Source organism: Osmia bicornis, chromosome 12 (assembly GCF_907164935.1).
Source record: "Osmia bicornis bicornis chromosome 12, iOsmBic2.1, whole genome shotgun sequence".
In the NCBI taxonomy this organism is placed as follows: domain Eukaryota; kingdom Metazoa; phylum Arthropoda; class Insecta; order Hymenoptera; family Megachilidae; genus Osmia; species Osmia bicornis.
In genome coordinates, this window is record NC_060227.1 from 5,877,878 (window position 1) to 5,899,385 (window position 21,508).

At 38.3% G+C, this 21,508-nt stretch overlaps 1 protein-coding gene across 5 annotated transcripts in view; it reads right to left on the reverse strand.

Moving 5' to 3' along the window:
• The window catches only part of LOC114871724 (TWiK family of potassium channels protein 9-like), a 176,960-nt gene that overhangs the window by 73,532 nt on the left and 81,920 nt on the right, over positions 1 to 21,508 (reverse strand). For 3 of the 5 annotated variants that reach the window (XM_046288106.1, XM_029177960.2, XM_046288104.1), the window contains one exon: positions 9,703 to 9,823. The exons of the other annotated variants lie outside the window; for them this stretch is intronic. The gene's annotated coding sequence lies outside the window, so the exon portion shown is untranslated. The remainder of the gene's footprint in view (positions 1 to 9,702; positions 9,824 to 21,508) is intronic. 5 annotated transcript variants of the gene reach the window in all.

Sequence of the window (21,508 nt, forward strand, 5' to 3'; positions counted from 1 at the left end):
ATAAATGACATTTGAAAATCATTCAAATATCTTACAGAAGATTTATTTAAAGACCAGATTGTAACAGATAAATGGAAGGGTGTGAAGGAACATTTAAAAATGAATTTTTAATTGTTCAGACTACTGATTAAAGTTAATCAACATCGAAGCACCAACATCTGGCGCACTAATGATTTTCCGCAGTTGTCTACTTAAGAAATAGATCTTGCGTACTTCGGCTCGAGATATCCTTTTAATTATGAAGTACCATTTAAAACTCGTACTTTAATTACGGAGCATTATTCTCGGCTCCCTTTTTATCTACTCCTCCGATTATCTGTATGTCTGACCTATTCACTCCTCATTCTACTCCCTCGATCTTTATCTATATCTTCAGTTCTAAGAGGTGGAGATAAAAGTGGTGAGAGAAGAAAGAAATTGATTGCAAATTATTGGATCTTTCGAGGATGCGACCTAATGCTGGTGCACTCTTAATTTTATGTTAATGATATTTAGCCTTCTCGTCGAAATTTATGATAAAATAAATTTAGACATTTTCTAAATTATATGGTTTTAGTATAAAAATAGGAAAGAATAGATTAAAACACAGTTATTTCATTCGAACGTTTCGTACCAATTACGTAGATAAATCTAACAAAGAAATTATACCGAACCGACATTAGCATTGTCATACTTAATTGGTCATTAAAACTTCCTAATTGAAAGCCTTAATGTATCCCCAGAAATGGATGTTGGCCGCTGATGAACGCTAATCTCAGTTTTAATAAAACGCGGAGAGAAACTGGGAGATGAAGAAACTCGCCTTAACATTGAGAAAATTAAATCTTATTTAAATAATTTCACCCTAAGAAGGTTGAAACACAAGGGGCAATTCATTTACACGAAAGACTGGCGTAACGAGCTCCTTACAATTAACAAATTATGTTAATAATATCAATTTTAAGCAACTTTTCCTCTCATTTTCATTAGATAAGATATTGAAATTTATGATAGAGAACAATTTTTCTTTATTAACTCTTTTCAACAAGATTAATGACCGCTCAAAAAAAACTTAAATTGAAAAAACAAATGTAACATTGTATCATTTTTTATTATTTTATATTTAGAATTTCACATCTGGAAGACGTTTGACATTTACAAGAAAATATAAAATCTTCTTCAGTATCATTTTTACCGTAGTTGAATATCTTTACGTCATTCGAACGACAGAGATACAATAACGATTGCATTTAGGTGTGTAGGTGTAGCCAGTAAAAACGCGACATCGTGACATCCTTCGTCTGAAAATGAGAGGAAAAAGAAGGAGGTCGACATCGGTGGTTTCGATAAATAAATGCGATTTCAATGGCACGTTCTACACGCCTTCCTCATTTTTCTCACGAACCTCTGTAATATTTCCATGTCAGAAGTTCTTTCCTCGTAACAGTTACCTACACCCGAAGTGTTTTTTTTCTCATCGATGTGTTCCTGGGAAACAGTCATCAATTTTCAATCATCGATCCGGGAAACAAGCATTTCAAGTCAATAATATGATTTTCCAACAATTTACAAAACACTTTCGTATGAAATCAATTGTTTTTGATTTTAAGTAGCAAATTTAGAACTGCATGAATTCGAATAAAATTTCGAAATGAACATCTCGATTAGATAAACTCTAATAAAAAGTTTATCAAAACCCTAGAGGTATCTCAGAAATAAAATATTATCGCGGTGGAACAGTAATTATCTGTCCGGTAACAATTTCAACGAAGAAACGTGAAAGAGGAAAGGATCGAAATGTACTGTATCGTTTGTCCTAGGGTAACCGGAAACGTCGTCAAAGAGGACAGAGTGGCGCGAGAGACGAGGTGATTTCTTGTACGAGGTCAAATTAAAAAGTTGCCGCACGAGGTAAATGGAAGAGGAAAGTGGAATATCCTTTTTACGGGAAACGAAACGAGATCTATACAGAGATGAAGAGAGGCTTTGAGAGAAAGTTTTTATTGGACGTACTAGATAGATACTACGATAGTTATCTCCGGTACTCGTACAGGTTATCCTGACTTTATATAACGCGGAACGTCGACTTCCGGTTTACTTGGAGACCCTTCACGTTGGCGCACGGGAAACTACGAAACGACGTGGAAAAATTGGTGGAAACGAAGCCGTGAAAATAAAAAGATCGACCGGAAATTGCGAACGTTTAATGGTCCCTTACAAGGCGTTCAATTTCATCTCGATCGTCAGGAATTTCTGAAAGGATAAAATCATTTATTCCATGGAATAAGTTAATTCGATGAATTTTTAACAAACACAAACAATTTTTAAGGGACAGGAATATTCTGCATGGAATATTTTTATAAAAATGTTAAGTTATATCCGTGAAATTACAAAGTTAGAAGGTTGAAATCGAAACACGGTTCAGTTCCTTTATAATACAGTGCTTTTATCCAGGCTGGTCGTTAAGAAGAAAGTAAGCAGCCAACGAATTGTCGCTTTCAATGGATTTTCTAAGTAGAACGAATAAGAGGATCTTGGCCAGCGGTGAACACTTAGCCCAGGCTAAACCAACAAAAAGGGCAACACTACAATATCATCGTTAAAATCTCGCGGTTCACCGCGAAGCTTAATGCTCGCTACCAAGTTGAAAGCATCGAAACGCTAAATCGTCAAATGAAAGAATCGGAACAATAACTGGTGAGCTTTTCATTTCTAATGTATCTTTTGCTCTTTTTTCACCGAACCTTCTTCGCTTCATTTCCGTTTCTATCGCCTTGCCTGATTCTTCTTTTTAAATCATTTTTCTGCTACCCTCTTATCGCTTTAAAGTTTGTAACTTTTTATTTTAGTACTCTTTACTGTTATCTAATAATTTTAATTTCATTCATTATTTTGTTTATCTACTTACAGCAATGCAATACGATGTAATCAATATGCAATATGGAAATGGATCTAGATAATTTACGATGGAATCATCTAAAACGTTTACAGCCTACAACCCTGTCTATTCGGCTGCTATTGCCTTCGTAAATGTACGCATAAGATTTACGGATCTGTAGACACGCACGTGTCTATTGTGTACGCATTGTTAGGGAAGTGTACGTACACTATGCATATCCTCACCTTCGTGTATGCATATATCAGTTTATGTGCCGTATACCATACCAGGAGGTGGTATTATTCCATAGGTATGTACAGTGAGCTGCATAAATATTCTCCCAATTATTAATTGGATGTGCATAATACTTTATCAGAAGAAATAATATAAAGTATGTTGAGTAATGAGAAGCTATTCATTAATATAAATTTCATTTACTTTGTTGATTCGATGAATAAAATTATTTTGATAATAAATAGAATATTTTCTCAATATTAAATGATAAAAGCTATTTCGAATACCTATTTTCGATAATCCATTGTTAAACAGGTCCTTTGTAGAATGCACTGTTGTGCAAACCATGAGGAGAAAGTCATGGTAGACCACATCTATAAACCAACCCCTATTGTGATATCGTCTGATAACCTAACCTACGAGCCCTGAAGCGGGACCATCTGAATTATCTTCACTGATTTAATTTATTACCAGGATATTACCGAGTGATATAGCCGGTAACCTGAGTTATGGTTACTTAGCTTTACAAAGGCCACTGGCTGTGACTGACTTACGGAAACTACTTGAGGTATGGTGATCTGGTATAAGCCGAAGAGTCGCCATCGAAGCAGCTCTCTTATCCTTAGCTTATCCTGACCACCAAACTCGAGGGGTAATAGTTATTAATGCGGTTGCTCTTTGATGTAACACTAAAGTTACAATCAAACCGAAACTATCATAATTCATACGAAGTTTCAATTATATTCCTAGCAGTTGATTAAAAATTCACACATTCTTCCTGAAATATTTTTTTCTTTCATTTATTTTAATATTAGAAAATAGTAAAATTTCTCAGTAACTTTTAACTGGTCGTATTAAGAATTCAAGAAGATGAATTTAAATTTAATTAAAAATGGGAAGCAGAGTTTAGGTGATTAAAATTTTTCCCCCCCAAAAAAACGTGCCGGGCGAAGGTGGATGGTAAACGAAGGCGAATAATTTAACGGGAAGATATTTTCCTCTCGATTAAAATTTCACAGGTTTCTATTTGTAGATGCAGGTAATTAAGGTACGGACGTAAATTGGAACGCTTTCACCTGTCTGAAGCGTTTCAATTAGACCTCTAGCATTTGCTTCTCGCCGGATCTTGTTCTCGAAAGAATTTGATCTCGGGGATGGTTTAATTCGACGCGTATCGGTGTGAACGATGCACGCTCGAGTACGCTTGATCGCTCGATTAGCAACGTCCCAACGCCTACGAATAGGCGAGTAATAGACATTTGTCACATAAATGGAGCGTGCTTCATTTGAATATCGCTTTAAAACTACCTCTATGCATCGCTAATTGTACATCACTTCACAAATTGAAATTGAAATTCTACGACAATTCGTTTCTTAAGTTTCAGACGAGAAATTAATTTATTTTCTTTTCTGAATTTTTATTTTTCTATATACTACATCTGCAATTAATTGGGAAGAGTTCCAAGTGAAATTAGATCAAATTTGTAGAGTGAAATATTACACTGCATAATTATAACCGGTGCATTGCAAAGTGCAATTGCACTTTTTTTAGAATTCAAAATTAAATTTTGCAGAAAAGGGAATAAAGGCAAAAATTAAAATATAATTAAATGTTACTAATAAATTAAATTTAATTGATAATATTCAGGAAGCATTTTCACAAAATGAAATGAATTTACTTACTTTCTGAATATGTACCTATATTTACACACTCGACGTCTGCCTTGCGTGAAATTCACCATGCTTTTCGCGTTATCTCACTTTATCACGATATGTAATTTAAGACCAACTTCCTTTAACAACTGTTGGCGAACATGTCTGACGACATGCTGGATAAATTAATCTCCTCTAACAAATGGGAATTTCACAAATTCATGAAATTTCCATTTCTAAGTTTATTTATGTGCTCTGTGACGGATAATTGTTATCTTTATCACGATAAAAAAATCACATAAAGGGTAATACGATTATGCAACATAATATTGGCTATAAAATCGATATCGGTTAGTCGGGAGTACGTAAACTTAATCGGAAATGTCGGCGACACGATTAGAAATCATCAGAGACATTACTGACTGGCAGGAAACACCTGTCTGCAGGTCGAGAGGCAATTTCCTGGTTAACCTAACCCCCGTTTACCAACATATTACGTTGGCCAGATTGTCAAGCGTCACGTTCAGATAAGGAATTTTATCAGTTAAATAAGGTTTCTAACTAATTAGCAATTACAATCTGCAATTATTCCTTTCCTCATTAACAATATTTTTATGAAACAAAGAAATTAAGAGAATTACGTTTAAGAGTGTTTTAAAATGATCAATTTTCAAATAATAAATAAACCATTAATTAAAATTAATAATTACATCATTTGATTATCACCTAAATGAGGATTAAAATATTGGTCGATTTTTATTAACCGTATAACGGTGTGAAATTCTTCGGTAAGGCGAGAGATTTTCAATAAAAATTGTCGTCGCCCGGGGACGACAGATGGTGGTCATAAAAGCGAATGCATCGCGCCGCTTTTGTTTGCTCGTTATTTCAAAAAGCGTCCATTAGGGGCGTCCAGGGTGAACGCGAGCAAGGGTTGGTGCCAAGAGACGAGCAACTTTTCCGGGGACAAATCGGTCCTCGTAAATCTGCCTGCTGTCCATCTTCCCTCCCACGATTTTTCCCTCTTTCTACCCCCTTTGAAAATATCGGCCAACTAAAAGTCGACGATAAGTCGAAGGTATTCAAATATTTTCTCACGACACGAACAGCAACAGGAGAATGTACCTCCGCGGAGACGATCGAAATCCTTATCTGTTATCCTGTCAATTTTTATTTTAGAAAATAGAAGAATATTTGACTATTCGTAATCTATTTATATTTGAAAAGTTTCCATTTTAAATAAGTTGCAATGCTTCTAACGAAAAATATAGATTTCTGTAATAGATAGAAATTGAAAATTCCTTCAAATAAATATATTTTATAGCGACATCGTAGATGATTCAGCTAAAGACTTGTTTTATTAACGCACACAAGTTTCACTTATCTAACTTAAGATTTACCGTTGCAGTTCCACCCAAGGGTACACGTTGTAGTCTACGTGTTTGTGCTTACGGTTGCCCTTTAATTAACGAATTTACGGAAACTTGGAATACGTAATTTAGTTTAGACAAGCAGTCGTGTAATTAACATAATTCATTCGTGAAGTTTTGTTTGTGTTACCTTACGTACGTCGAAGAAACACATTGTTGTGGCTAATGTTTAACGCGTTAATCCTACCGTAAATACAAACAATCAATTTAAATATTTCAACGGGTTCGATTCGTCGAAAGTGCAATTCGAGAATGAGAGAAACGAAAGAGTTCTATTGTGGAGAATAAATTTCAAGAAAAATCGTTGGTATTTTTCAAAGAGGTGTAAAGTAAGCTCAGAAGAAGATCGAAGTGTTCACAACGTTGCACAAGTGGCGAGAGGCCATTTTCTAGATTAACCGTAAGCACATCCGGAAATCCTGTCGGACGACCCTCTCATAGCGGTCAGTTGGCCATTTTATTATGGTTGTTACACAGCTTTCTTCCTCGAAGTGGTGGTAGCCAACAAATCCTGGCATTAGTGCCTCCAAATAATCTTTTGAGCTATGTACCTTCGTCCCCTACCTTGGTTCAATTCATTCGTATTTTTCACGATCACATTTATGTGACCATTTTTAAAGAAACAACTTCATAAAATGGAATGATATTTTATACGAAGACATAAATCTACTCGTCCATCAAACGAAGAATGTTATTAGAGCCTATAATTGTAGCAGCTTCAGTGACGTTTAAGGAGAGTTTAAACATGTCCAAGAGTGTCGTAAAGTTTAATTCTTTTTCCGTCACGTTCGTGGTACGTAAGGAAGGAAAAAGCTTCCAGAAGGGACGAAGAATTTTTACCGGCGATGAAATTTATATACTCCACGAACGTGGATTACGTTTGCAAAAGGAAGTACCATCTAGACAGTAAAACTTCCCTCGTCTCTCTCGTGGTTTTCCCTTTCGCCTGCATGCATCGCGTCAGTTTTTCTCTGTTCTGTTTTCCCGCCCCTACCCCGAAAGAAATGCGTGTACTTCGGATGAAACCTAGATACCCAGGTGCTCGTATTCAAAAATATACCTCGAGTTTTTCGTTACACGTGGCAGACCGTGTGTCTTCGAAATTCGCTGCTTTTCAAGAGTATTCCGTGCACTACTTATCTGAGCACTGGAATCTGAAATCTTTCTCGGTCGTGTTACAAATGGTGACCCAACGTAAAAAATTTCTTTTCAGGAAAATAGAGAGCAAACACTGAAACGAGAAATTTTCAGAAATTTTCTTTCACAATTTTCGTATTATCGATCAGATAAAATTAGATGAATTGATAAAAGCTCTGTTATTTCTTAATACCAAAGGATGTATTTGTAAATTGAAATATTCAAAATCAAAAGTTTTTAATTACGAAGGCATCCAGTGCCATACTGCCACGAACAAAGTCTAAATCATCGAACGAGTTCGATGGATCACGCAGAGCGTAAACCACAACTAGTGATCGAAACCACATCACTACGTAGTTTTCGTACCTCCTCGTTAGCCGAACGCGGTTATCCGGAGGACGAACTTGCTAATTAGTTGCTCGACGTTTTTGCTTGCGAACATCCAGCCGAACTACGCGCAGCTATTACGTTTATCGCGGCTGAAACTCCATAAACTGTTTCGCCACGCGTGTCGTTTATATTTTTTCAGAGGTGCCAACGATGTCAAAACTCGGCCAATTTAACGAAATTAGCTGTTCAATGAACGGAAACTTATGTTCTTTCGTTAAATATGTTCTTTAACCAATTCCCAGCCTCGCCTTTGATAATTTAGTTTAATTTATAAATTGCAACTCGCGTATCATTGCAGTTCAAAGGTTTATCTAGTTTATTATCATAATTTTCATGGTAGTCCCCCGTGAACCAGTTGACGAGTATCGCATCTCGAAGAACGGCTCGCAATAAAGGGAAAAAGTAGAAGGAAATGTTTTATGTCCTGCACACGAGAGCGGAAACTGGATTCTCCCCGGTGCTCTTTTTGTTCGCGCATCCGCGTACTGACTTTTTACGAGACCCGCGAAGAATGGTTTCCGCCGCGATAAAATTCACGCGTCTAGTTGTCCGTCTTTGTTTGCCAGAATAGGCATGGGTGTTATCATTTTCAAATTTTCCCTTTGTTTTCTTTTCACTGAGAATCTTACTAATTTCACTCTCTTCGGCCGACATTCGAATAGCTTCTCTTCGAGTTACCGTAAATTGCAATTGAATAAAAATTCAAGAAAATTCAATAAAATTCTAAACAGCGAGTGGAAATGTTTTCAATTGAACCATAATGGTACGAGACTTCGATCTTTCTAAATTTGTCATTTAATATGCAAACGTGCTTAAATTCCGCATTTAAAATTCTATAGCAAGGCTGAGAAAAAAAATAGAGTTTCGGCGTGGTTTTGTCCCTTTTTGGCATCGAATATTCGGATCGTTCGGTTAGGGTCGAAGCAGTCAAGATAATACCGAACGGTTGCCAGTTCCCGTGAATAGTTACACGTTCGATTGCCACGGCCATGAATGTCTATCGAATCGACTCCAGGCTCTCCCAGGATCCATGTAAATACCAGTATCAAGCTTTCGAGTAGGCATTAGAACGGTATTCAGTTTGCGTCCTGCTCGTTCGGCTACAATGCCTCGAAATGTCGGTTGAGTTTCACGCGCACCTATTTTCCCGACCTGGAGTCTATTGAACGCGAATAGAAGGAAAAGAAACATATCGGCCATGAATACAAATAGAACCTGTCCAAGATATGCGCCGATACGTTCTGCACGTGCTGTTACCATCTCGGTATCCGGCCCGATGGTCAATGGAATTTCGATCCTATTTCTGCACCAAATTTCGGGGTCAAAACGTGTACACGGTATCTCTAGATATTCTGTTTGCAAATAAGATAGGACTTTAAGTAGTTTCATAAACACCTCAAATTTAGTATAATTAAAATAATTAGTATGAAGAAAAGAGAAGGAAAATTTTGATAATTTTCTTTGTAAATGAACACGTTCGAACCCAGTCGGGTGCATCAGAGAGGAAGTATAAATAATCTAACTTTGGTTCGAAAAAAGAATTTCAATCAGTGAAAATTGGGAAACTCGAGCAGAAATTTTCTCGATTCGTATCTGGAGCGGAGAAAGTATCGGCACAGAAAGGCGACGAATGAAATTTTATTAGACGGTTCCCTCGGTAGATTGATCACAGGTCATGTGACCGTTTATTGTCCGTCGAAACAAAGTGAGATTCGGCCGCGGCGAAAGTAGAGCGAAGCGTGGATGACACGCTTCGCAGAGTGGAATAAATTCGAACCTTTTGATCGCTGCCGCTTCCTTCATTCGGCCGTTCGATCGTTAAGGCGGTCAATTTCGAAACGGACTTCTGCCTTTTTTTATTTATTTTTTTTTACGCGAAGTTTGTTAAAAATTTGATGTTCTAAAGAAAACCCGTATCTATCGGCTTCTATTGTAACCAATTTTTGAGAAGGGATTAAAAAATTTAGCGGAAAAATTGGTAGAGAAAATCTTGAAAAATACCTGAGCCTCCTTGGTCCGTAGCTAGCTTTCAGGGACAATGGAATAGTTGAGTCACGGGATTCACGGCGTACCGCAATGCCTCCAGTTATTTTTCAAAAGCTCCCATTTCCTGCCAGCCCGACTGGAAAAATACGAAAGAAAATTTGTTGTCTTCAAGCCTGCCTTTCATACACGCAATAACTCGTGCAATAAAAACCCCGGCCAATAACTCGGTCGTGTTGTTGGTACAAAGGAGGTTCAAGCCGAAGGAGCACCAAGGGGAAATGAGAGGAAGCATTAAACTCGATTCGCATTACAAGAACATGAGAACTGACGAGACCGCGATGGTGAATGAAATACTGTGACAGCTATGGTAATCGATACGATCGAGTGGAATCGGTTATAAATTTCCATTGCAATTGACGTTTTAATAAATATCATAATTTAACTCGTTCGATAATGGACAGAGTTATTTTAATTTAGGAAAATGAAGATTTGAATTTTTTTTTTTTTTTTAACTTAGACTTGAAATACGACATAAAAATTCATGTAAAACACGTTCTCGTAACATTCGCAATGTTTCTGGGAACGTGGTTCTATGAAGACCATTGTTTGCAACGAAAAAGCAATACCTGTCGAACACCTGGCGAAGGTTCGTTTGTGTCCGTGAAAAAGCACCTAACACGGAAATAACAGTAGGCTAAAAAAGGAAGGGAAGGAAGAAAAATAGAAAAGCGGAAGGTGAAAGGGCATGGAACGAGCAACAGGAGCCACGAAGCGTGAAGTTTTATGATATTTGAAAGAAGAAATGAAAAAGAAGAACGAATGACGGACGTGGGTAAAAGGTGGAGGAATATGAAAAAGATTCCACTGTTAAAATGCAAAATGCCTGTTTCTCTCTGCAAAACGATGCACCCTTTACTGATTTATTGTCAATGTTTTTAATATGGACTAAATGTTGTTGAAAAATTCCAATTTTGAAATAAAACATTCAATATGGATAAATTTTAAAATAAACCATTAATCGAAATTTAAATTGACGTTCACCTATATTCGCAGAAGGCGCATTGTTTTCAACGTACGATTACAATCAACGTTACAATGCAGGAACAAAAAAAAAGGAAATTCAAGAAAATATTCAATAAATGGTGTAGGCGAAAAAATGCACGTCACGAGCATAGAATTCACTCCGCTTCAGCGGAGAACAATACTCACGAATTTGTAAACAATTTTTAACGTTCGCCTGCGCGCATCGCGATATAAAAAAAAATAAAAACGAATTGCGGTGAATAGGATTTGCATTTGAGTTGCAGTTGGAGAAAAAAGGAGGCAGAAAAATAGACTGACACGTTGCGACAATATCTAATTTCCCAGAGAAAGGTCTTTGTCGAAATTGCGTGGATAAATCGTACGGCAATTAAACGAGGTCGTGGATGGAAATAGCGAAGAGCGATATGGGATAAATATGGAATATTAAAGCGAACTTTACGAAGCTTCGCGACAGCGTTGATTTAATTCAAGCGCGAATTAAGTCAACAGGCATGCGAGCAGGAAAGATTTGTGAATCGCGCGTTTAGCAAAATCTGCGGCATATTTCTGCAAATGGAATTACAGTTTTATTTAATTTATGCAACAGATTATCCGAACCACAGTGTCGGTGGCATCCTTTTAAATTTATAATAAAATCATTATTTTCTGTAAACATTTCTTTCAGAATATTTCAATAAATTAATAAAGTAGCGGTCATTAAAATTACCTTAATTTTCACGTTATTATATTACACCTATTTCAATTTTCCACGTTTCTCAAACCTTCCGTTTCCCATCATCTCATTCATGCGATTGGGTTACAAGACGAAATTGCAAGCTACACGAGCAAGGAGCAAGGCGCTATTGTTCCAGATAGATCTCAACAAGTTTCTAACCCGGACATATCCTCCCCAGTTCCACCCTCCGTAGACCGGAAGACGCATCGAACGGGACGTTGAATGTTAGCGTTGATCGTGGATCGCCACGGATCAGTTTGTTCTCTCATCCCTCTTTCTGGATATCCGCAGGAGCAGCCAAGACTGATTGTCCCTAGTGAAACTTCCTTAATTATCCCGCCGTTCGAGGAATAATTCGGCCGATTCGGACAGGCTGCTTTACAAATCTCCTCGACGTCTCGCGACGAACGGAACTTCAATTTTGCACCTCGTCATTTTCCCTTGGAACTCTTCGAAACTTTTTTTCCAAATCTGAACATTTCTAACACTCGAAATCTACCATTTGGAAAATAGTTTCTATCGAAGACCGCAAAGCAAAAGGATTAAAGACGGAACGTTTCCCTTGAATGCGACGATACGGATTTGCAAGCAGTTTGTCGAGTTCCTCGGTGGCCGGATGCCGGCAACTTTCAACCAAACTCGAGACGAAAGGTGACGACAGAGGGCGGGGTGGCGGTCGACAGGAAGCGGATAGTCGTATCTTGGCGATGGTCTAGGGGGGTTTGTGTTTTCCAGGCGACAGCCGGCGCTTTGGGAAAGTAAGCCTAAGAGGGTGTGAGACAAACGTGCCGTCGATGCGACGATGCTAACGATACTCGGACGGAAGAGGAGGGTTGGAACGGAATCTCGAATGCCAAGAGTGTCTCTGGCCGAGAGCTTCTGGTAAACGAGCAAAACGAGCATGCGACCAAGCTGAACGAAGTTCCTTTTGGCAAACGTCCTGAAATGGCGAGTCTTAAAACATCGACCGGCACCCTATTCGCTAACCCGAACATACCATTGCAAATATATTACAATTGTTTGAATTCTATTTTAATTACTTTACCGTCATAAGTAACATTCAAGATAGCTACTGAATTTAATGATCAAATTAAAAAATTTTTACCTAAAATTCTAATCTATATTTTATGAACTATGTCATCTTTTTAATATTCCCGTATTTAAAGATATTCCGTGGCTTTTAAATGCGCGAATAAAACACCTGCAACGCGACATATGGCGTATTATAAACTCGTAAAGCCTGTTCAAAATCCAATTCCAAATGCAAAATAGTTAGGAGAATTTTAATAAAGCGATGTTTGAAATATGTTCTGTGTGGGGATAAAATTTGAATATGAAAATGTATCTACATCAACGTAATAAATCCAGTTTCTTTTTTTTAAAATTGAAAAGGTATTTTTATATCATTAAATCACATCATTTCATATTGGTAGAAAAAAAAAGGTTTTCTTGTTCTAGGGCATTGGTAACTTTGCAGTTAGGCGTGGAGAGGAGAGATACTTATAATTGGGTGTTCTCATTTAAATGCTTCGTCATGTACGAAAGGTGACGTGACGCAAATGCGAAAGTCGAAATCCTAGCTTGTCTTCTTCCTCGTGGAATTAGTCACGGAAGATTAATTTGGCACGCGGACCTACGCTTTACGAGGCTACGTTGCCAGCCAACTCGTTAATTTTTTAAATCTCACCCTATCACAATGTTCAGTAACCCCGGTCCTAACTAACAAGAGCCTTGTTGACTGGATACTTGGATTAATAGTAACGATAACCGTGCTGAATTAAGCATCAATTTTCGAATATCATTTTCAGAGGTAATTACAAAGTATGAGATTGATAATTTAATTTCAATGTATAACATAATATTAGTTTCTTATTAATAAATCCATGTTGTACGAAGTTGGATTTCAATTAAAAAAAAAAATCAGACGATCCTATCGCGCAATTTTTTACCCGAAAATCGCTCGATTTCAAACCACTGATACAGCAGAATTTTAATGCTGATTTACGATTTGCTTCGAGCGCTTTATCAATCGGCCATAGTTGAGCATAAATTGGTGCTGGTATAATGCACTTTCCAGCGCGTATTTGGCTCTCCCTTGTCGCCGTTTATCAAAACGTTATTATTCAGATAATCGTTAATTGGACTGTAATACTCTTGAATGATTTGTTACCTTCTACCCGAAGATAAATATATAGATCTTTACTTTCATCGATCAGATTTTTTGAAATTTTCCTATTTTCTTATCCAGAAAATAATTACAAATTTTATTTATTGTATCTATCTATCTAACTCCACACAGAAGCCTCCACACAGAGGGAAACTTTCAAATCCTCAAATCCTAAAACAAATTTCTCCGTGCAACCAAACCAACCGCGAGATTATTCAACTCTCGGTATCGTTCAACCCTCCAGAGGAGGTGGCTACATCTTCCCAAAATCTCAGACTTAATATTCATACCAGTGCCGTGTCTTGCCACGATCCTTGAATCCATTACCGACTTTCACGGCACCGATTAGTAACGAGGCCAAGATTTCATCCGATTTCTAGAATAGTCTAGGAGCAAAAAGACCTGCTGTTCCACCCTCTTCGAAGGAACATTAATTCCACGAGAACTAATACTCAAGATGTTTCAACTATTCATTCGACGATCTTGAAAAACTTTTATTTTTCCATAAACCATAGAACATCTTAACACCTTAAACGTACAATACACGGAGGTATGGCATTCAAAGGGTTAAAGAAGCTGTCGGAAGCAAAGAATAATAGAAGAGGGTGAAAAACGGCTGACGAAGGAAAGGGGTCGGGTATGGTTGACCGGTGGAGGATTTATAATAAAACGGTCGAGTAAGCGGTAAATTCCACGATGGTTTCGTGACCGATTCCAGCGCAAGCATCACGAACGATACTCGCCAAGGGCCTATCCAACGCTTTTCGTTTCGCTGCTTTCCACCTTCTCCACGAAGTAGTTGTGCCTCGTTCGAGCCGTTCTAGACGTCACGTCTACCCCTAAGAAAACTGAATTGCTAAGGGTGTCACGATGGATCGTGACCTTCGACGAGAGCCGTCTCGAACATGATAGAACGGAAACCTATTCGAATATAGTCACGAAGAAGGACTGTGATTTTTCTCAGGAGGTCAATCTACCCCAACGAGTACGTGCTGAAGGATGAATACTGATGTACGGCTACCCTTTCGTCACCCGAGACACTTCGCAAACCCTTTTTCTCGTAATTTAGGGACGACGATTACTTCATCCGACTCTGTTCATTAACCCTTGAGGAGACTCGAGAGGTGAATATTCTTTAGCTTGATTACAGTAGCGGGTGAAGTATTATTTGGAAAAAAGAAATTGTTTGGAAAATTAGAAAAGCAGGAGAAAATTCTAAAAAGAATTTTACAGCGAAAATTCGCGAAGGAATTTTTAAGATCAGAGAAAGGATCGTTTATCATAGGACCTGTTAGCCGCTTCCATCCATCTGGGTGGCAGGATCGAGGTTGCGAATCGAGTAAATCCGCATTTACCAGGACGTGCGGGGTAGGAAATCCCGCGAATAGAAGGTAAGGGATGATCGTTGCGGTAGAAAGATCGAGTGAAATAGGGGAAAACTGACGAGGGTTGGCAAGTTTCGTAAAGACCCCGGATGCCACTTGTACCGGTTTTCACGTTGATTCGCGATATTTCCTAGCTAACAAGTCAGAAAAATCCTTAATTTGTTACTGACTTCGCGACCTCGTCTCGCCCTCGAATAATTTCTTATATTGCCCTTTTCAATTACACCCCCTCGTTAACTCTGCCATAAGAAACTTTCGATCTTGAAGCGCACGAAAAAGTTCTTCGAAGTTTCGAGTTTCTTCTGAATGGTTAATTAATTGATTATACAAAATGGAATAAAAAGAAAATTAATATGAAGTATGAGAGTAATATGGGCTATTTGGATTTTTGACTATAACAGTGTACAATGTAATAAATAAAATTTAACGAAAGATGAAACATTTTATCATGAAATTTTTACATTTGTAATATTTTTAAATAACTACCAGTTGGTTCATTAAAATGATGCTACGTAATTAATGTTTGTTGTTTGTACTGCAGTTGAAAGTTTATGCACGCTTCTGTTCAACAGTGATTCATACCGGTTTATTTTATAATTTTTCAAAAACAAAATATACAAATTATTCTATTAAATAGAAGGACAGACTGAAGAAAATCAACGGAAGTTTGGTAAAGTTAATAAACTGAAGTCGTATTAATTTACCTCCCTCTGTATTATAAGTTCAACTTGGAAGAAAGTTTGAAGAAAAGAATTTCGCTTCAACGATTCTCCCAGAAATCAAATTTTTATTTACAAAATGAACGAACCACTCTACTCGTTTCGACCTCTTTTATTATGCCCCTTTGAATCATAAAAGTGGAATCACAATAACGTAAGTGGATGATACTGTTTTCTGGAGGATAAAAGATAAAAACAATGTACAATCTCGAAAAGTATGAAATTTATCTTGAATTTTTTAAAAGCCACTTCACGCTTGCAATTTGATAAACTATGATTTCGGAAGAAATGAAAAATTCAACTGCCAAGAGTTTGCAAAATTTTCAAAGAGATTAAGATACAATAAAACTTACTCTAACACATTTGTTAGTAGTATCGATCAATGTTGCAACATATTCAAGATGAAATTCAGTTCGCGTGTGTTCGAATTTAGCATACTCCTGACACAATGCGATTCAGCACGTGGGGGCTCGTCTCAAGGGTTGCACCGGCAGATGCAACCAGTACATTGCGAATATTCCCTTTCGTATGTGAAACACACGTACAAGTAACTACACGCATTCTGTACTAATACTCGTTTGTACGAGCCCAACTAGTAATAACTCCCAACGGTGTACATCGAACAAGGCGTGCCACGAGGGCATGTATTTACTCGATACCGAATATAATGTCACCAACGATGCACAAGTATGCACGCGTGTGCAGCTGCAACCGAAAGCAACAACCACTGGAATTTCGTTTAAAACGTCCAATTCAAATATCACGCAGAGAAATGTATCTTAATCATTCTCAAATATACTAATAATTACAAACAGCAAAAAACTGAATTTTTAATTGTTTAATTTCAACCCTCCAATCCTTAATTACTCTCCATAAAGAAACTTCAAAACGTATTTTCCTTTTTCTTCTCTCATAAAGAAGAACACGTGTTCGCACGAAGAAACTAAAAACCATCCAAAGCATAGAAGCAAGAGAAAATAAAAACGAAACGAGAAGGGTTGCAGAAAACATTGAAACACGCTTGTAAAGAGAATCCAGCTACCTCAATTTGCAGAAGGGTTAAGAACGAATAAAACAGACCAGGGTAGATGGAAATAATACAGAACCGCGTTGTCCAGGTAACGCGACGAAAATGGAAGGCAAAGTTAACAGGGTAGAATAAGAAAAACGCGATGCTAGGCTATCGTTATTCGTTTCGTTTTATCCTCTTTCTCGTCGAAGGTAATCCTCTTTCTTTGTCATCGTACGTTACAGATGCATATTCCAAAGGGTTGGAAAAAAGTGTACTGCAGCAGGACGCTTTATAGAATATCAGTTTCCATACGAGGAGATTGAACCAGGCTGAAGCTTCTCTCCCTTTATGCGCCTTTATCAGTCTTTTTCTTCTTTTTTTTCTTTTTTATCGACCTTGTACTACCTGGTGCATACTCTACGCACGTAAGCTCGTTCGATCAAAGCCCCCTCATCGAATTCCGCGCTGTTAATTATTTCGGGATTATTCGTGCTTAGAACCCCCTTACGAAACCATGGAATTTTGATCTTTCATCGGTTCTCCGGTGAAGATTCTTTGGAAAATTTCATTAATTAACCAACTGAGGTAATTTCTTCTATGGATTTTTATATTCTTTAATATACACTAATAAATTGTTTTAGTAATAGGGGTGTGATCGAAGAACATACAAAAGGAAAAGGAAATTGAAAATTCGTATCAATCATACAAACTTATAAAGTTCAATCATAATTTCAATATAGAACCGCACATAAATTCCCTACGGTTGTTCGTTGCCGGAGCCATTAAAAATCTCCTTAAATCAATTGCCATCGAACAAACCGCAGCGAAAGGAGTTTGAATTGCTCTATAAATCGAATCGTACCACTTCGACGTCTTAATAAAACTACTTTCGTTATATCGTCGTCTATTATCCCGACACCAGCAAATACTTCTGCCGAATCCCCGAGGAAATCGTGCCGTTACAACAGTTTTATTTATACCCTCCGCCATGAATTCTCCAACTTCCTGCAAAGAGCTACGAACCCTTTTATAATCTTCTGTTAAAACAAAGAAATGAAAAAAACATTTCTCTTAGACAATATCTCTATTGTTTCATATTTTTTCAACATTTCTGCTTTTATAGGTAGCAATGCACTTTAGTCACCGGTCTGTTTAGCTTTTATCAAAAGAAGAATAGCATAGAAATGACTTTTCAGATTTTTACTCGTCGACCCCTGAAGAGGCTACGCTATAATAATTTAATGCCTCTTGCGTTCTTGTTAAATATTACACTAAAATATTAATATTAGCAATATTTTTCAAATATTTGACCTAATATTAAATTATAGGTATTCCAAACGAGTAAATTCGTATATTCAGTAAATAAATAAAGGAATCGAGAACTACCCGTATCGTTCAATTTAAAAGCCATCAGCAACCCTTTTAAAGAAAATTGATCCGAAAAATTTGTCTAAAAATCCCAAAGCAACATTCTCTCTTTATGGTGGCAAGATTCCGTTCGCGGGGGTGGTCACGTTTCGGCGGGAGATTCGAGGGTGACTCATGGGAACCGGCTGAATATTAAGCAAGATTCTAACGGTCCCCGACGAGGTGAACGCGCGGAACAAGCCATTGGGGTTGCGCTGTAAATTTCACTTTGCGGAACTTAAGGGCGTCTGGGATGGAAGAAGGGTTGCTAGTGCGAGCAAGTTACTAGTTCGACGACGTCGCGAGGGTGAGGCGGGGCGGAACGAGAAGAGAAAAGCGGTTGCGGGATTCCCGCGTACACGGTGCAAGTCCTGCGGGAGAAACAGGATGTAGCAGACACTAGCCACCTACTCTTACCCTTCTGGACCAAACAGTTTGTGCTGCGCCAATATTAGTAGGACGGATAAGAAAGCACAGTCTCTTGCGGAAGAGGCAACCTTACGAACGGTGGGGATAGTCTGGGTCAGGTTAATCCATGGATCTCTACAGTTTGCCGGTCGAAACGACGACGGTTTGTCTTTTCTCGGCTAACCTCATCCGGTACATCCTCGACCGCAATTCGTTTAAGACCTGGGTGATTTACTTCACTCTGTGGCCCCCGGTATAGGTTCGCTGCACCCGGTCCAAAGGTTCTGTTTGATCTGTGCTCTGCTTCACTTGCACAACCCTTGTCGCTTCGCTCCTTGATCTCTCGAAAAGTCCTGAATCATTGTTCCTCGAGTGGGAAGTTGATTCGACAAGTTTCCCTTGGACACAAGGTCGCTTTCTACTCGGTGTGTGTTTCATCACCTTAAATATTTCGTTTCGACGAAACGACGAACGATGTCAAAATGGGAAAGGTCCAAGTACTTAAGAATCGCCGGGAGGGCAGGAGTTAGACCGGTTGTTCCCGGGGTGCTGGTAGATCCGGAGGGATAGCAATTTGCATGAAGATTGCCTAGATGAATCCTCCGGCTCCGGTATACGTTCTCGCAAGCCACTTCGGTAATTGCGACGTTATTAAATCATACAGCCTCTTAATTAATATATCCTTTAAAACGACGCCGCTGATAAAGAGAAGGCCGGCTTCTTTATCACGCTCCTCTTCGTCTTTGGCCAGCTCTAATTCCGCTTCTCCTTCTATCAACTTCCACCTTTATCATCCTCCTTTTCCTCCACCTCTCTTTCTCATCCAACTTAAATAACTCGTTTGGCAGACCGCGCTGAAGGCTCTCTAATAAGATCGTCGACGCGATATCCGTTCATCTTCTGCTTCGTTCTTCTTGCGTTTTCTTTCGACTCGGGGCATTACTCGCCTACGGCCATCTCGTTCCTCCTCTTGCATAGCAATCCCTTGTCTCCATCCTCCTCTTTCCGACGAGTTTTCGATCTATCCGACCATCTCGCCCCATCCCATTACCGAGAGCCTCGGCTAGTCAAAGCTCGATTAAATTCTTCGCTCCATGATTCAGGGAAAGAAAGCTCGCGGTCGTTGCGTGAAACGTGAACATCCCATCTCTGTTACATCCCATTAACGATTCCTCGTTTCGGATAATAAATCTTTAACTCTTTGGCTAATTGATAAGTCATTCATTATAAAACTAATGCTCCATTTGAAATAATATTACGAAACGAAATTTGTCAAAAATTATTCACGTTTAAGATTCTTGATGAAAAATCTTATTTAAGACCTTTATTCAGTTATATCCCAGGAAATCGACGAAACAGGATCTCGCGATGTAACGAAACGAAGAGGGGCTTTCAATACGACAAATTGAACTGCAAGGTGAAATTGAATATCACTGTTATAAGGTCCTTAATAAACTAAAGAAGTACCCTGGAGAAAAAAGAATATCAGCCCAATCTCGATCGCAGTAGGCAGCTTTTTATTCAGGATCTGATTCGTAGTCGCGATTGAAATCGTGTTACAGCTTTCAGCGACATTTCTTGGAGAAATGTAATTTCTTTGTGGCATCATTCCACTGCTCTGTAATCCTTTTCCTTTCGCAGACCTTCACCGATGTAGCTTAAACGAACCCTTTTCACGTTTCTCGCGTATCAAACTGCGTTCAATTTATATTTTTGTATGAAATATTTATAAATTATATAAAGTTTTGAACATTAAACTGGGCGAGATTGTGGGGTAGCTTAAAAATCAATCAATAAAAATAACCCATATCTCAATATCGTTCTTCCTGATCGAACTTTCATTCAAGCGAGAGGCATATTGGTAACAATAAAACGTGCCTCGAACGACGGTAAATTGATCGTGAAATAGTAACAACGGTATCGTCGATGACACTTCAATCGGTCTTTCCGTCGAGAGTCAATCAACCGATAATTTGTCACGACGAGTTTCCACGTCATCGGTCACGGGAAGATCGTCAATACGTGAAAATTGAATCGAATATAGAGAAGTTATTTCGCGAACCATCGAAAATACACCACGACCAGAAGGTCAATGATGATAATACTTGTCTAATCCATGCCAATGCTTAGTTACGGACACGTTAATGACACCAAGTATGTAAACCTCGTGTAATCTTGCGAAGATCATCGATAGGGTTCGAACAGCATCTATGTCAATACCTATGATAGTATAACATTGAACACCATGTTTTAGTAGAGACAGGGTGATTGGTTTGATCATTAATTACGAAGCTCTAATTATTAATACAGAAGAATCTTAATAACTTTTCTCTCGTTAATTTTCTGCTGAGTTCTATTACCCTCCATATTTACTTACACTAAAAATATTCATCTGAGCTTCATCTGAGGTCGTTGGAGGATCATTGAAACAAGTTGCATGATACGACTCAAACTCCAATCAACATTATCAAATTGCTGACTGGAGATGGACGTATCGTTGGAGCAACAACTATAGTCAAGCTGGAGAAGGGTTCGAGCTAGTTCAGCAGGGATAATGGTGTTCCAGTTACACGAATCCGTTGGGATAACGCAAACGCAATTACACGGAAATCCAGGAATCCTGGATGCTCTCTGGATTCGACTCGCGATACATAAAGCTGCTGCTTTTGTCGCGACTAATTGTAAGGCTAGTTTTGCGGACGCTCGGAGAGATCGGGATGGCACAACGCGAATCCATTCCGAGCGACTGCAACATCCGTGGAGAGCTATGATGGTTACTTTAATGGTTCTCGTGGGTTGTTGCAGAGATTTGTGTTTGCTGATGGTTCGCACGTTGTTCGGGCTCTACTGAGCGAACTTGAACAATTATTCATGAAACTGAACGTATTTGTTTAAGAATTTAAATTTAAAATTCCTCCTTTCTCGACCATTTTTGTATTCTTAGGTATTTAATTTTATATCATT